This window comes from Sminthopsis crassicaudata, chromosome 2 (assembly GCF_048593235.1).
Source record: "Sminthopsis crassicaudata isolate SCR6 chromosome 2, ASM4859323v1, whole genome shotgun sequence".
Taxonomy (NCBI): Eukaryota; Metazoa; Chordata; class Mammalia; order Dasyuromorphia; family Dasyuridae; genus Sminthopsis; species Sminthopsis crassicaudata.
In genome coordinates, this window is record NC_133618.1 from 539869162 (window position 1) to 539883705 (window position 14544).

Consider the following 14544-nt stretch of genomic DNA (forward strand, 5'->3'; position numbering starts at 1 on the left):
ATGAATGGATATGATATGTAGGGAACTGGACCCAGTAAAATGGATGGTTAAGTGGAAGGGAATAGCTGTGGCCTAAATTCTTGAGCATTGTGCCTCGGGATGGGCCTGACCAGTGGAGGGAAGGCCTTCAGTCTTGTCCTTTTCTCTGAGTGTGCATTCCAACAGGCCGTTTTACCAATTGAGGAGGAGAGCCCATCTCTTATTACAACCTGGCACCATAGACCGGTAGCTTGGGATGACAGGAGCAGCAGCCCGGACCCCACAGTGCAGAATCATTTGATGACACATTTTCAAAGCATTGTCTGCCAAAGTTGCATTGTGCAGAAATGAGCCAGTGATGGGAGGACAATAGAGTAATATGATAATGACGGGCCATTCATATCTGCCTGGCATCCTCGCTGCCTGGAAAGATAGGATTTATGGAAATTGGTGGTTTTCTAAATATAGACTTAAAACCCAGGAAATGCAGACTCATGGAAGTCTATTATAATTTCCCCATTGGCCTGGGAAGACTTAGGGCTTGATAGAGAACTAGGGTTGGGCAGGTATGACTAGGATGCTCATGGCTAGGGATCTTTGCCCTAGGGGTCTTGGAGCTTGCATTAATTTTCACAATAGTTCTGGGAAGTGAGAGGGTCTTTAGTATAACGGAAAGAACATGGTAAGGTGGGATTGGGTAAGGGCTCAGACGGTCAGGTGTTAGGGGTTCTAGTCTCATTGCTAGCACTGATGTGCTGTGTGAGCCTGGGACAAATCACTCTCCGTGCCTTGGTTTTCCCTAATTGGGGTCCTAGGATGATAACATTAGAACAGGAATGCACCACAGTGGCCATTTAGTCCAACTCTCTTCTTTTACTAATGAGGAACTGAGGCTCAAAGAAATTAAGTGACCCCGGCCAAGTTCATACAGGGATAAGTAGCTGAATCAGGTTTTGAATGCAAGTCTTCTGGCTTCAGAGCAACTGTGCTTTCTTGCATTTGCAAGATACACAGATACCAGGTCCAAAGAAATCATTGGAGGAAAAGGGATCACTTTAACCCCTAATAATTTTTTAAATCATTTTGCCAACAAGAAAATGAGACCAGAATTTGTTTCATCATTTCCACATCCCCTTCTCCACCAATCAGAGATAAAGATTGTAGACAGAGTTTCTGTTGACCTAGGAAATCTTGGTTTCCAAGCAGTGTTCCTGATGAGGGAACTGAGAGAGGAGAGAGACAAAATGTAGCAGTCTTTTGTGGAGAAATCCTGGTGGCACATGATTCTTAGGACCAGGGGCTGCTGGAGAGGATGCTGTGGGGCTCACACTTGAGTGTTTGCTAAGAGCTTCCTGTACCCTTCTCTCCACTGGGCCATTGTGTTCCTCAATGCTGGTGATTACCGGTGGGCTGGATGCCAATCACCTGCATTGATGAGGCACTTGGCTTCATGTATCTGGGCAGAGATGGAGGGAGTGCTGAGAACTGGCATCTGGCTCTCTACTTCCTTCTTCTCTGGAACCTTCCCCCAGCCACCTGCAATGAGAGCCGAGAAGTTGAGTTAGTGCAGCTCTTGGCCACAATGTGGAAGGGGAAAGTCATGCAGTGTCCCATAGGACTTATCAAAGTGCTATTGGGGCATGTTCTTTCTGTTGACTTAGGAGCCTGAGAAGTTGTAGGGGAGGAAAGAATATGATCTCTTAAGACACTTATTCTGCCATTTGAAAGAAATCTAAAGGTTGTTCAGTCATTTTTGAGTCACATCTGACTCTTTGTAACCCCATTTGTAGTTTTTTTTCACCAAGATACTAGAGTGGTCTGCCATTTGCTTCTCTAGTTCATTTTACAGGTGTGGAAACTGAGGCAAACAGAGTGATGTGACTTGTCCATAGCTAATAAGAAGGTCATATTTTAACTTAGAAAGATGAATCTTTTTGATTCCAGGCCCAGTTCTCTATCCACTGAGGCACTTAGTTACTGATGAACTGAGGGAACAAAACAGAATTGAGAAAAGGAAGGCTTCCAGCGAGGCTTACAGCCTAGGCAGCTGCTGTTTCCTTTGCTTCACTCTTGGATCATGCCTTGAATTAATGGGAACATACTCCTGAAGGGGTTGAGAGGAGTGAGACCCTGTTACACCACAGGGGGTGTTCTCATAAAGCTATAGCAGCAAAAAGGAATTGCTGATTTTTGGAGAAGGCTTTCTTTTTTTCTTTCCCTCCTCCAGGGATTATCTTGTTCAGTCCTTTTACTGGGACATTGTTTTCAGTCATTCAAAAGGCATTTATTGAGTGTTGCTATACTCCAGGTCCTGTACTGAGTTCTGGGGATAAAAAAAAATTGTCAAGAATATGGTCCCTGCCCACAAAGAGCTTATGATCTAATGAGGGAGACACATGTGAGAATAACTCAGTGTATTTGAGTTCTGTCCAGAGTAGGTGGAAGGTGAGCTGAGAGGGGAAGGCAGGTGTAGCTGGGAGGCTGGGGAAGGTTTGTGCAGAGGCTAGCATGAGTCTTGAGGGAAGCCAGAGTTCTGAGACTTTTACAATAACACTGCCTCTCTAGAGCAAAGATATATCCCTTGATGTGACCCTGACCATGATGTGTATCTCGGGACTGCATCATTCCCTTGTAACCAGCACTGCTTTCTGAAAGGTGTTTCCTGCTGATTCAGACATTTCTTTGTCCTGCCCTCTGCAAAAAAATCTATCCTTTGGGATTTTCAAACCAGGCAACAGAAGCATCAATACAATTGGGAAACATTTCCAGTGTGTTCTTGAATCTGAAAGGGAATCTCCCCCACATCCTCCAGTCTTTTTCCTTTTCTTTCCCCAGAGTAGGATCACTATTTTAGGAGTCTAGAGACCCGAGTTAAAGTCTCAGCTCTCTCTCTTAATTAGCTGAATGACTCTGCACAACACAACTTCCTTGGGCTTCCTTGGATTTCTGTCTGGAGTCCTATTTCTTCATATCTTAAAGGAAAGGGTTGGACTGGGTAAACTCTGGGGTCCCTTTCAGGGAGTACAGAAGGACCATTCACTGATGAGAGTATGTAACATAATGTTTCTTGGGATATGAACCACTGTTTATTCTGAGATCTCACTTGTTAGAGGGAAGGTGAGAAAAAGCAACTCCCAAGGGTTGGAGACAGTGCTGCAAAGTGGGGTCAGCAAGGTCTGGATGAGCTTAGGATAAGTGGAGGCTTAATACCTCTCTGGCAAAGGCATCTGTGACCCATCACCTACTCCTATGACATGTCCTTTTCCCTTTGGGTCATTTGGCTGAGAAGAGTGGAGAGGAAGGTCAGTCAGCCTAACTTTTCAACCTCACATACTAGAACAGACAAAGAAAGGAATTATCAGAGACCCATAAAAGAGGCAGGAGCTGGGAGGCAATGTTGGATGCTCTACAGACTTTCTACTGATTTTTCTACTAACGTTTGATGCTTGTAAGTCTGTTGTGGGCTCAGTGCTCTCACATTCTTGGTCTTCCCTCAGTGGAGAAGGCCTCCCCTAGTAGATGAGTGATACTACTGTGCCTTCCTGGTGGCTGCTAAATCATTGTCATGAACAAGAAGCCTGAATTGCAGACATTCTGGCTCCTGGAAGCATATTAATTATTCCCGGAAGACATCTTTATCCTGGGCATTTCTTTTCCTCCTTCCCTCCCTCCTTTCCATAATTAACATTACATGTCATTAACAGTCAGATAACTTTGTATGATCAAAGACTGCATAATTTGTAGTAAGATTCAGAGGAATAACACATCATTCATTTATTATGTTATTGATCCTTCTGGTCTGACATGTCCTAATTATTCCTGATGGCAACCGGACCTCCCTGCACCCTCAGGGCTGGCTTTGAACTTTTTGTGTTGGCCCGGATTCTCCAGACATCCCTTAATTCTGAACCTATGGGATTTGGTAGGGTGTTGGTTTTCAAAGGTGTTTGGGGGAAGGCTGGTTCCCTTTGGGCACACATGAAAGCAAGGAGAGATTTGGGGCCTGGGTGATATTCTTCTCCTGAAGGGACCACAATTCCAGCAGCAGCATGACTGGAATTGGGCGAGGGAGATGTACCATTTCGCATTAATTAGCAGATTCTGTTAATTGACTTCTTAGGGGCTCTGGCTGAGTTTTTCTCGAGGACCATCAGGTTTGGGTTTTGTCCCAGGCTTGGGGCCACTTGCTGCTTCTGAAGCACTTATCACCTTGTGCTGTCCTGATGAGGGTCTGCAGGAGTAGGCAAAACCCCCAGCTGGCTTGCCAGTCAATCGCTGGGTGTCCAGTGAGGCTCTTGAAAACTGCCAAGTGAAATGGTATTTATATCAGTGATATAATTGCAAAATGATACTTGTCTCTTAATTGGCTGTATTTATGAGCAGAGAAAGCTGCCTTCTTCTTGCTGTTGCTGAATCTTGCAATTAACCTTTGTAATTGCATGACAAGAGTGTTTTATATTCAATCTGTAGTCCCAACATGGGGTGGCACTGGATTGCTTAGTGCAAATTGGGGGCCCGGTTATTCAGCATCCCCTACTAGGGAAGGCAATGGGGTTCTTTGGGTGAGGGCAGGAGTAAGAGACCTCTGGCCAAGGACACAGTTGTGGCTGAGTATTTTCCTGAAGTAAGGAGGCTTTTCAGATAGCTGCAGACAAAATCATCCCTGCAGAGAAGCTGAGAATCAGCCTGGGAATAGGAATTGGGGGAATCACAGAATTTTAGAGAAGTAACTGTCACCACAGCCTTGTCTAATTACCTTTATTTTACAGATGAAGAATGGAAATTACACATAAAGTGAGTTGTCCAGGGTGTCACACATAATGACAGAACCAGGTCTAGAAATAGGATTTTATGGCTCTTTTCTTACTTCTCAGATCTTGATGTGATTCCTTTAGGCAATATGGACTGAGAGAACTGGAGAAGAAAGGTATGGAGCTAAAGAAAAGGCTGGCCCAAGGGAAAAGGCTTTGTCTCTTTAATTAACTAATTATCTTTACATTCATGTTAAAAAAATTCAAGTTCCAAATTCTCTCCTCTCCAACCTATGATACTTATGATACATGTGAAATCATGCAAAATGCATTTCCATGTTGCCCTCTCCAAAGCAAGAAAAATAAAGTGAAAAAAGGATGTGCCAGACTGCACTCAGTTTATCAGTTCTGAGAGATAGGAGACTGAATGTATGACTGAGAACAAAAGGGACTTCTTATTTGGTTATTTCAGTCATATCTTTTTTTGCCTCATTTGGGATTTTTTTACAAAGATACTGGAATGGTTGGCCATTTCCTTCTCCAACTCATTTTACAGATATGGAAACTGAGGCAAATTGAGTAAGTGACTTGCCCAGGATCACATAGCTAGTGTCACAGATTTGAATAAGAACATTCTGACTCTGGGGGGGGTGCCCTATCCATTGTACCACCTCACTGCCTTTATAAAAATATTTTAGATACTCTTGCATAAATATTTTAGAAAAGCTTTATAAAATCATGTCAAACTCAGATTCTTATTTGATGCTTATAATAATCCCACGAGAAAGGAAGAATTGGCCCAGGTATTGTCATTCTCATTTTACAAATGAAGAAACTATGATTCATCACAATAAGGGAAGAGGTTTGCTATATGTTGGTTCCCTAGTTGATGGCAGGATTAGAATTAGAATCAGTCCACCATGAGTTTTTGAAACAATCTTCAACATTCAAAGCCATATACTAGGTATATGTGCAGGAGATAGAGGAGCCACCCTAAAGGAGGCTTACAATCTAGTCCATGACAGCATAAACATACAAGGGTAACTGTGCTCCTGATTCATCCCAGGATGTGATCTCCTCTTGCCTCTGAAGAGCTCCCATGTGGAAGACAAGAGCCAGATGCAGTGAGTGGAAAGGATGGCGGAGATGGAATCAACTCTGGTTCTGCTCTTTCAGCCCATGTGACCATAAGTCAATCATTTAACCTTTCTGAGTGTGTCAAATAAAGATTTTGGTCTGGATGACCTTGAAAGTCTCTTCTATCCCTAAATCTGAGCCTGTGATCTTATACCTCTTGCTCTAAGTCTATGATCTTATAATCATGAGGTTTTCTCCATCTCTGCTGAAGATAGAATAAAAAGAAATACATTATCAGCATGGGCTTTTTTTCCTCCCCATGCGGTTTTTTTTTCTATTGTACTGTTTTTGTGAACAGCTCTTGGGGGGATTTTGGCTGTTCCTGGGGCTAAGTTTGGGGACAAAAGGGGAAGAAGGGAGAAACAGAAAAGAGATTATGGAATTAGGGTGCATGCTGCAGCCAGTAGGACTCCAGAGGGGACATGGGGCACACAGATAAGACTGTGCTATGCACACTTGTCACTGGGAAGCTGTGTGTGGGGGAGAATCAGGGTAAACTCACCCCTGACAAACTTAGCACTCCTCCAACGCTCCTTTTATTTTTTCTTTCTCGTTGGAAAAGCTCAAGTGTCAAAAGGACTCAATTTTGAGCCTTGCAATGGCTAATTATTAATGCCAAAGCTGTTCCCAGACCCTTATTATGTCACGTCACCCGGAAGATTTATGGCCACTTGTGAAAGTGGCTTTGAAATGAGACAAAATTCAATATTGAATTTTTTTTTCTCCTTTTTACTTCAGGGTTTCAGGGCATATGACATCAGCCCCCTCTTATTAGCATAATTCTAATGAGCTATAGAGCGGTTAGCTTATTAAAGTGGTTTTCATTGCAGCTGTTAGAGAGTTTTCATTATGCTGGGTGATTGAGGGGGTGAGGATTGGGTGGAGGAAGGGAGGATAAAGAGGTGATGGCTCACATCTGTAAGTGAATTCACAGGTCTTAGAGCCCCTGCGTTTGTTCTGGGCCTGAAATTTCTCTGAGACAATGTGTTGTGGAATCAGTTTACTCATCCAAATGACAGAAGTTCCTTCCATTATTTTATTTAGTTCCTTCAGCACTGAATTACTCTCTCTATAAATATCTTCTCTCACCTGCAGTGGATACAGCTTACAATGTTAGTACCAGGAGCATCATTACATGGTGGCAGGGGATGAGTTAGTGTCAAGTTATTTCAGATACTTTGCTAAAATTACTAAATCAACCCATTACACAGCTTAGGATTTGACAGAAAATCAGAGGATCATAAAATTTTCCAGCTGGAAGAGACCTTTGTGATCAGCTAATTATTTTACAGATGAGAAGATTGAGGAGAGATGCAGGTACTTGGTTAAGGTCACATAGTTGATTAATGCCAGAGTGGTTTATGGCAGTTCAGTTGATAACATTTCTATTTATTAGAAGTTTTTGAATTGTTTTCTTCTCCCTGAGGTTGTGTAGGAGATAATCCTGATGGCTTCATTTTTTTCAGTTATGGCTTTGTCAAGTCTTAGAAACTGGGAAGAAAATGAGACTGTGTATGAAGAATAGAGGCCAATTTGATGGACCTTAGAGTGGGAAAAAGGGAGTCATATGTAATGAGACTAGAAAGTTAGATTGGGGCCAGATTATGAAGAATATTAAAAACTAAAAAGAGCTTAATGTCTCCTATTATTATATATACTTTCTTGAAATTAAAATTAATTGTTACATATTTTGAATCCTCCTGATGTTCTAGCATACAACAATGGATTTTTTTCTGTCTTTTAAAATTTCGTTTCATTTTGATTTTCTTATTTTCTGTGGAAGTTTTAAATAAGTTTAAAAAGCCAAAAAGATGATTTTATAGGGAGCTAGTGGAGTTTATAGAATGGATAAGGAACATTATCAGATTTGTATTTAACAAAAATCACTTTGGCAATTTTACAGAAGAGAATTTGGTATAGGAAGACCTTTGGGGCAAGGAAATCAATTTGGAGGCTATTGCAATAGTTTTTTTTTTTTTAAATAACAAAGAACATTTTTAAAAATTCTGTTTAATTGTACTGGAATCTTGTGTTTAATAATCTTCCCCTTTTATCCTACAAATGTATTATTGCATTTTTAAAAAATTTCTATTTATTTATTTATTTATTTTTGCTGAGGCAATTGAGGTTAAGTGACTTGTCCAGGGTCATGAAGCCAGGAAGTGTTAAGATTTGCCTTAACAAATGTCTGAGGCCAGATTTGAACTTAGGTCTTCCTGACTTCGGGGGTGTGCTACCCACTACACCACCTAACTGCCCTTATTATTGCACTTTAAGATTCAAATGAAAAATCCTCAAAGAGGATTATAAAAGGACATCCAACTGTATTCTCTTGCTGATTAATAATAGATGGCATAATGAATAGACTCCCTAGTGTAAAGTAAAAAAAAAAACAAAACTTGAATTCAAAGCTTAGCTTTGAGCTCAGAGGCCCTTGTGTTTGGTGTCTTGCTCACAACCTTACTTGTTCTCTTTAGGCAACAGCCTAATTTCCTGGGATGACAATTTGCCTTCTGAGCTGGACTGGAGGCTGCCCCCACTGCTCTGCCAGGATGGAGGGTCTCAGTTGCTGATTTGTTGTGATTAAGATGCTTTCACCCATACAAATTATCAGCATTCCTACATGTTACTGTCAAAGCCCAGAAGCAAGAGAAAGAAAAAATTCTATTTAAAATAACTGTAGACAAAATAAAATATTTGGGTGTATACCTGTCAAGACAAACCCAGGAATTATATGAACACAATTATAAAACACTTCTCATACAAATAAAATCAGATCTAAACAATTGGAAAAATATCAATTGCTCATGGGAAGGCTGAGCTAATATAATAAAATTGACAATTCTGCCAAAATTGGTCATTTGCTCAATGTCATACCAATCAAACTGCCAAATATTATTTTATAGAACTAGAAAAAATAATAACAAAATTCATCTGGAAGATGTTCTCACTGGCTTTCCTGGACACCATGTCAGCTGGGCTGAACACCCTTTTCACTTAAGTGAGACTGATCTTTCTTGATGTCCTAATCTATCTTGAGCTGGAGATTGGTTTCATTCTGTCAGATTCTATTCAGGGAACAGAATTTTCGAGGGAAACTGGGAAAGCTCGAGCAGTTTCCTGACTTCACTCCGCCATCTTGGCTCTATCTCCTTTTTGCACTAGTTTAAAGGGAGGTTGACATAGTAACATTTGCCAACTGATTTGCTATATGGAGTAAAAGAATGAGAATGTGTGGATAATGTGGAGGTTACAAACCTAGGAGACTGGAAGAATGAATGGTAGTACTTCCAACAGAAATAGGGAAATTTGGAAGAGAGGAGAGTTTTTGGGAAAAGACCATGAATTCTCTTTTGGCTATGTTGCAACTAAAATATCTCTAGGAACTCAGTTTACATTGTCTAGGAGAGAGTGGTAATTCAGGACTAAAAAAAAAAAAAAAAAAAAAAAAGCTCAGGGAAGACATTGGGGTTGGAGTCTACATCTGGCAGTCATTTGCATAAAGATAATTTAACCTCTGGGAGTTGAGATCCTTGAGAGATAGAAAAGATAAGGTCCAGAGCAGAGCCTTGGGAAATAATACCCTTAATTGGGGGGCTATATGAACTAAGAAAGGGAAAATGGGAACTTTGTATATATCTGTTTGTATATTGTCCCTCCTCCCCATTAGACTATAAGTTCTTGAGGACAGGGATTGTCTTTTGCCTCTTTTGATAACCCCAGTCACTTGGCACAATGCTTGGAAAATATAAGATGCTTAATGAGTGTTTATTGATTGATGGATTGATAGGATCAGTAAGACAAGTAGAAAGAGAGTGCAGTCATTCCTTCCATAGCAACACTTCTTTCATCATGGTATACCAAAGTATTTTGATGTATTAAGGTTTGACATAAGAATTAAAAGGGGGATTTTTTGAGAGTTTTATAGACGCCATAGATATGTAAAGGTCAACAGAAGACAGAAAAAGTTTAGAAACTCAGAAATGGATAAGATACATATATTATTATATAATAACATATTTTATTTTTTAATACTTTAAATATTCCATAAAAGAAAAAGAAAAAAATTGGACAACTTCTTTGGTATGAGGGAGAAGCCAAAAAACTGGATTTTCTATGTTGTAGGGGTGTTGTGTTCTTAACTACCTTGATGTGGAAGAGAAACCCAGAGAAGGAGAACATCTAGGAGATGTTATATCACATTTAGCAAGCTGATCAAAAAGGATGAGGGCCAAGAAAAGGCTATGATTAAATTTCACAGTAAAGAAATTGATGTTAATTTTGGAGAATAATAACACAGTTCTTGGAGGTCAGGGATTGCCTTTTATATTTATATCTCTAGTCTTCTGCCCAGTTCTTGGTACATAGTAAGCACTTAATAAATGCTTATTCATTCACAGAGGATCACGTACCTAATATATAATTGTATGTAATATATGTAATACAGTACAAATTGAGTTAAATGCTAAGAAGACACAGAAAAAAGACATTTCATCTAAAATTTAATAAGGGAGAAAGTGAATTACAGAAAGAAGCTAGTAATTTCCATCACAAAGAGTCCTAATGGTGGGAGAAAGGAGAGAGGAAGGGAAGGAAAATGACAGTGGAAGTTAGATTCCAAAATTCTTAGGTACCATAGCAATGAGATCTAGTAATAAGCTGTTATCCAAGCATTTTCTGAAGCTCTTTCCTCAGCCCTGATCTTTCCTATATCCTAGTGAAAGGAATAAATCTCTGGAAGAGCCTGAGATTTAATTATGCTTCTGGTATCTATACAGACCTGGTATACACTCAGTAATGAGAATGAGCATAAAACAGAATTGGGCTTGAGACATGATTATACTGAGGACCCTCTTGTTCAATAATTTGAATCATATCCGATTCTTTGTGATACCATTTATGGTTTTCCTGGTAAAGATACTGGAGTGGTTTGGCATTTCCTTCTTTAACTCATTTTACAAATAAGGAAACTGAGGCAAAGAGGGTTAAGGGACTTGCCTGGGGTCACACAGCTAGTAAATTTCTGGGTCCAAATTTGAACTCAGCTCTTCCTGAGTTCAGGGTAAGCTCTCTATCCACTGCACCACTTAGCTCCCTGTTATTGGACCCTGCACAAGCCAAAGAATTCAGTTTCCTTCTGTATCTGAAGAGAGGATAAACTTGAAAAGATGTTTTTGCTTTGTCAAGAACTATGGGATACAAAAGGAAAATTACTTAGCTTATGGGTCTGAATAGTAAGGAAGAGTATGTAAGAGTATGAAATTTTATATGTATGTGTATGTGTGTGTATAGATATAGATATAGATAGATAGATATAGATGTAGATATATATATATATATATCTAGATAGATAGATAGATAGATAGATAGAATAAGATAATTGAATCAGATAGACCCTGGAAACAGATTTCTGATTCCTTTTGGTTTGAGGAGAGAAAAAAATGTAGAGAGAGCATGGCTAATGGTTGTGAAGTTAGGAGATCTAGGTTAAAATCCAGGCTCACTTACTCTTAAGTCATTTAATTTTTCTGATCCTCATTTTTTCCTTCTATAAAGTACTAAAAATGACACTTGCATTATTTGTCTCAGTGATAGGTTAATATGGTAAACCTGAAATCACTGTTTAAATTAATTGTTATCATTTAAGTTAAGAACAGAGGTTCTTAACCTGGGATCTATAACCCTCAAGGGCTTTATGGATAGATTTCAAGGAGTCTATGAACTTAGATGGGAAAAAATTAGATCTTTATTTTCAGTTGAAATTTAGCATTTCATTTAATTATGAATAGAATAAAAATTATATGAAGATAAGTCCCTAAGCTTCACCAGCCTGTCAGAGGTGTCCATGGCATGAAAAAGGTTCAGAACTTTTGATCTAAGAGAACTCCCAATAGGGTGTACAACTTTTGCCTCTGAGCTCATCTCCTCCTGACTCTAGACAGTTTTACCTAATGATCTTTAGAATCTTCATTCTTTAGAATCTCCATGTTTTCTTCCATTTCTTAGTAACTAAGTGAAGAATAGAAAGATTTTCTGCAGAATGATTTAGAGGAGAAAAGGGAGAACATCCCAGGCATGGAGACATTCAGTGCAAAGGCATGAAAACAGGAAGAGATGGATCTTTAGTAGGTCAGTGTCTATCATTCCCAGAGTGTGTGTAAAGAATTAAAATAAAACAATATCAAAAAGGTAGGAATGAGCTAGATTGTATGCCAGAACAAAGGGTTTATGGTATTTCATCTTTCAAATAATAAGTATCTCTTGGAGTTTGAGGGGTGATAGTAACATGGTCAGAATGTTATTGTAGAAATATCTCTTTGGCAACTGAGCAATGAATAGATTGGCAAAGGAAGGGATTTGAGGTAAGGAAGTAGAGAGAATAATTGGAAAACTATTGAAATTGTCAAGGTAGCTATGTATGTGTAGAGAAGAGGATGTAGGGGAGAGACATTGTGGAGAAAGAAATAACAAGATTGGGCAATGGATACCATATGTGAGGTGGGGATAAATGAGTGAATGATGTTATACAAAGGTTGAAGGTCTAGGTGCACAAGAGGATCATGGTGTCCTTCACAGTTATAGGAAAATGTGGAAAAGGGAAAGAAAAGATAATCAGTTTTTGTTCATATTGAGTTTGTGACATCCATAGAAATCCAATTTGAATTGCCCAAAAGGCAGTTCAAAAGAACTGTAGCTCAAGAGATGGGTTAGGGATTGGAGACTCATTCTCTTCCTCTTTCTTTTTTTCTTTTCTGTCTCTTTCCCCGTCATTGTCTCCCTCTCTCTTTTCCTTCCCTTCCCCTCTCCATCTCTCTTTTTTTCACTCTCTCCCCTTCTTTCCCCTCCTTCTAGAAGTCCTTTCTCCCTGTCTCTTTTTGTCTATTTCTCCCTCTCCCTCTTCTCCTCTCTTCTTCTCTTCTCTATCTTTGTCTCCCTCTATTCCTTTCTTCCCTTTTCCTCTCCCCCCTTCCCCTTTTCTCTTCTTTCCTTCCTCCTTCCCTGTTATTTTTCTCTCCAGACTCATGGGAGCTGATGAGATTGTCAGGGGAGAGTAGGGAGCAAAAAGAGAAGAGGGCCAGTTCAGGACTTTGGGGGATATTCACTGGTTAATGAACATGACCTAGATGAAGAATCAGTAGAGGAGAATGAGAAGCATCAGTCACATAGCTAAGAGGAGACCCAAGAGAGCATGAGTCATGAAAGCCCAGAGTAGAATATTCGTGAGGAATAACATTCCATAGGGATGCCTTCTCTTTAATGCCTTCTGTCTTCCCATTTCTCTTGATGGAGAAACTGAGGTCTAGAAAGAGGAAGTGACTTCTCTGAAGTCCTATAGTTTGGTGGTATCTGAGCTGGGATCAGGACCTGGGGTCTCCTGTGTTTTGACCCTCGCTTTTACCACTCTATAATCCTGCTTCTGTAAAGCCATTATTGCTGTTGCCCTTGGACGGGAACCACCAGGGATTTTTTGTGAGCTCAGCAAGTTCCTTTCCCTCTCTCTCTCTCTCTTTCCCTCCACCGACAGAGGCTGCTTGGCTTTCCCTGGCACTCGTTACCTCTCTTCTAAATGTGAAGCACTCTGACACATTCCTACACACTGGATCCACTTGTTTGGCTTTAGAGATTGCTCTATGATGGGTGAAATTAGTTTGAAATAAATGTCCAAACTGCCTCTTCCCTCCTCCCAATGATCTTATCCTTCCCTCAGCTTTGTAGAGCCATCCAGAGTGCAGGTTAAGTGTGTTAGTCTTGATATGTTCTTTATAAGTAAAGATGCTGCCCTGAGCAGGTGGGTGCTGACAGCTTGCCAGTAATATGAGGGACAATGTATGGGTTGCCAGCCCTTCCCCTGAGACTTAGAGGGCTTCAGCATCATTCTGGTACCAGTGAAAATTCTCTGAGTGAGGGAAGTATTTTGCTTACAAAGCAAGCTCCTTCACCCCACTCCTCTCCTACTTCCATCTCTCAAACACACACACACACACACACACACACACACACACACACACACACACACACACACACACACAGTGCCCAAAGGCCAAAGAGGTTCAAGGGGAGGATCCCTAGAAGTTGTATTGTTTGAGTTAATTTCTCAAGGGTTGATTCAATAGTAGATATTTACATAATATTTCTTTAAGTCTTCACCAAATATTGCATTTATATACAATACTCATTCAATAGTACTAGTTAATTATATAGCACTTGCTCTGTGCCAAGAACTGTGCTAAGTGCTTTACAATTTTTACCTCATTAGGTCCTCACAGCTGTGGAAGTAGGTGCTATTGTGATCCCTTTTTTACACATGGGGAAATTGCATTAAACAGCAGAAGAGAATGAGAAGCATCAGTCAGACATCTAAGAGGAGACCCAAGAGAGCAATGCCACGAAAACCCAGAGTAGAGTATTTGTGAGGAATACCATTTCATGGAGATGTTTTCTACTGAATGCCTTCTATCTCCCCATTTCTCTTGGAAAAAATGAGACCTAGGGAGGGGAAGTGACTTCCCCAAAGTCCCATGGTTTGTCAGTGTCTGAGCTGGGTCTGCCTGACTTCAGGTTAGGCATTCTATCCACTAGCAAGCAGTTAGAACTTAAATATATGCTTGCTATTTATCTTTCCAGCCTTTTTCAACATTAGTCCTTTTCACACTAATCAAGCTGGCTGTCTAGGTCT

At 40.2% G+C, this 14544-nt stretch overlaps 1 protein-coding gene across 7 annotated transcripts in view; it reads left to right on the forward strand.

The window, feature by feature from the left end:
* MEGF11 (multiple EGF like domains 11) overlaps nucleotides 1-14544 on the forward strand; it is a 433182-nt gene that overhangs the window by 111110 nt on the left and 307528 nt on the right. The window lies entirely within an intron of this gene.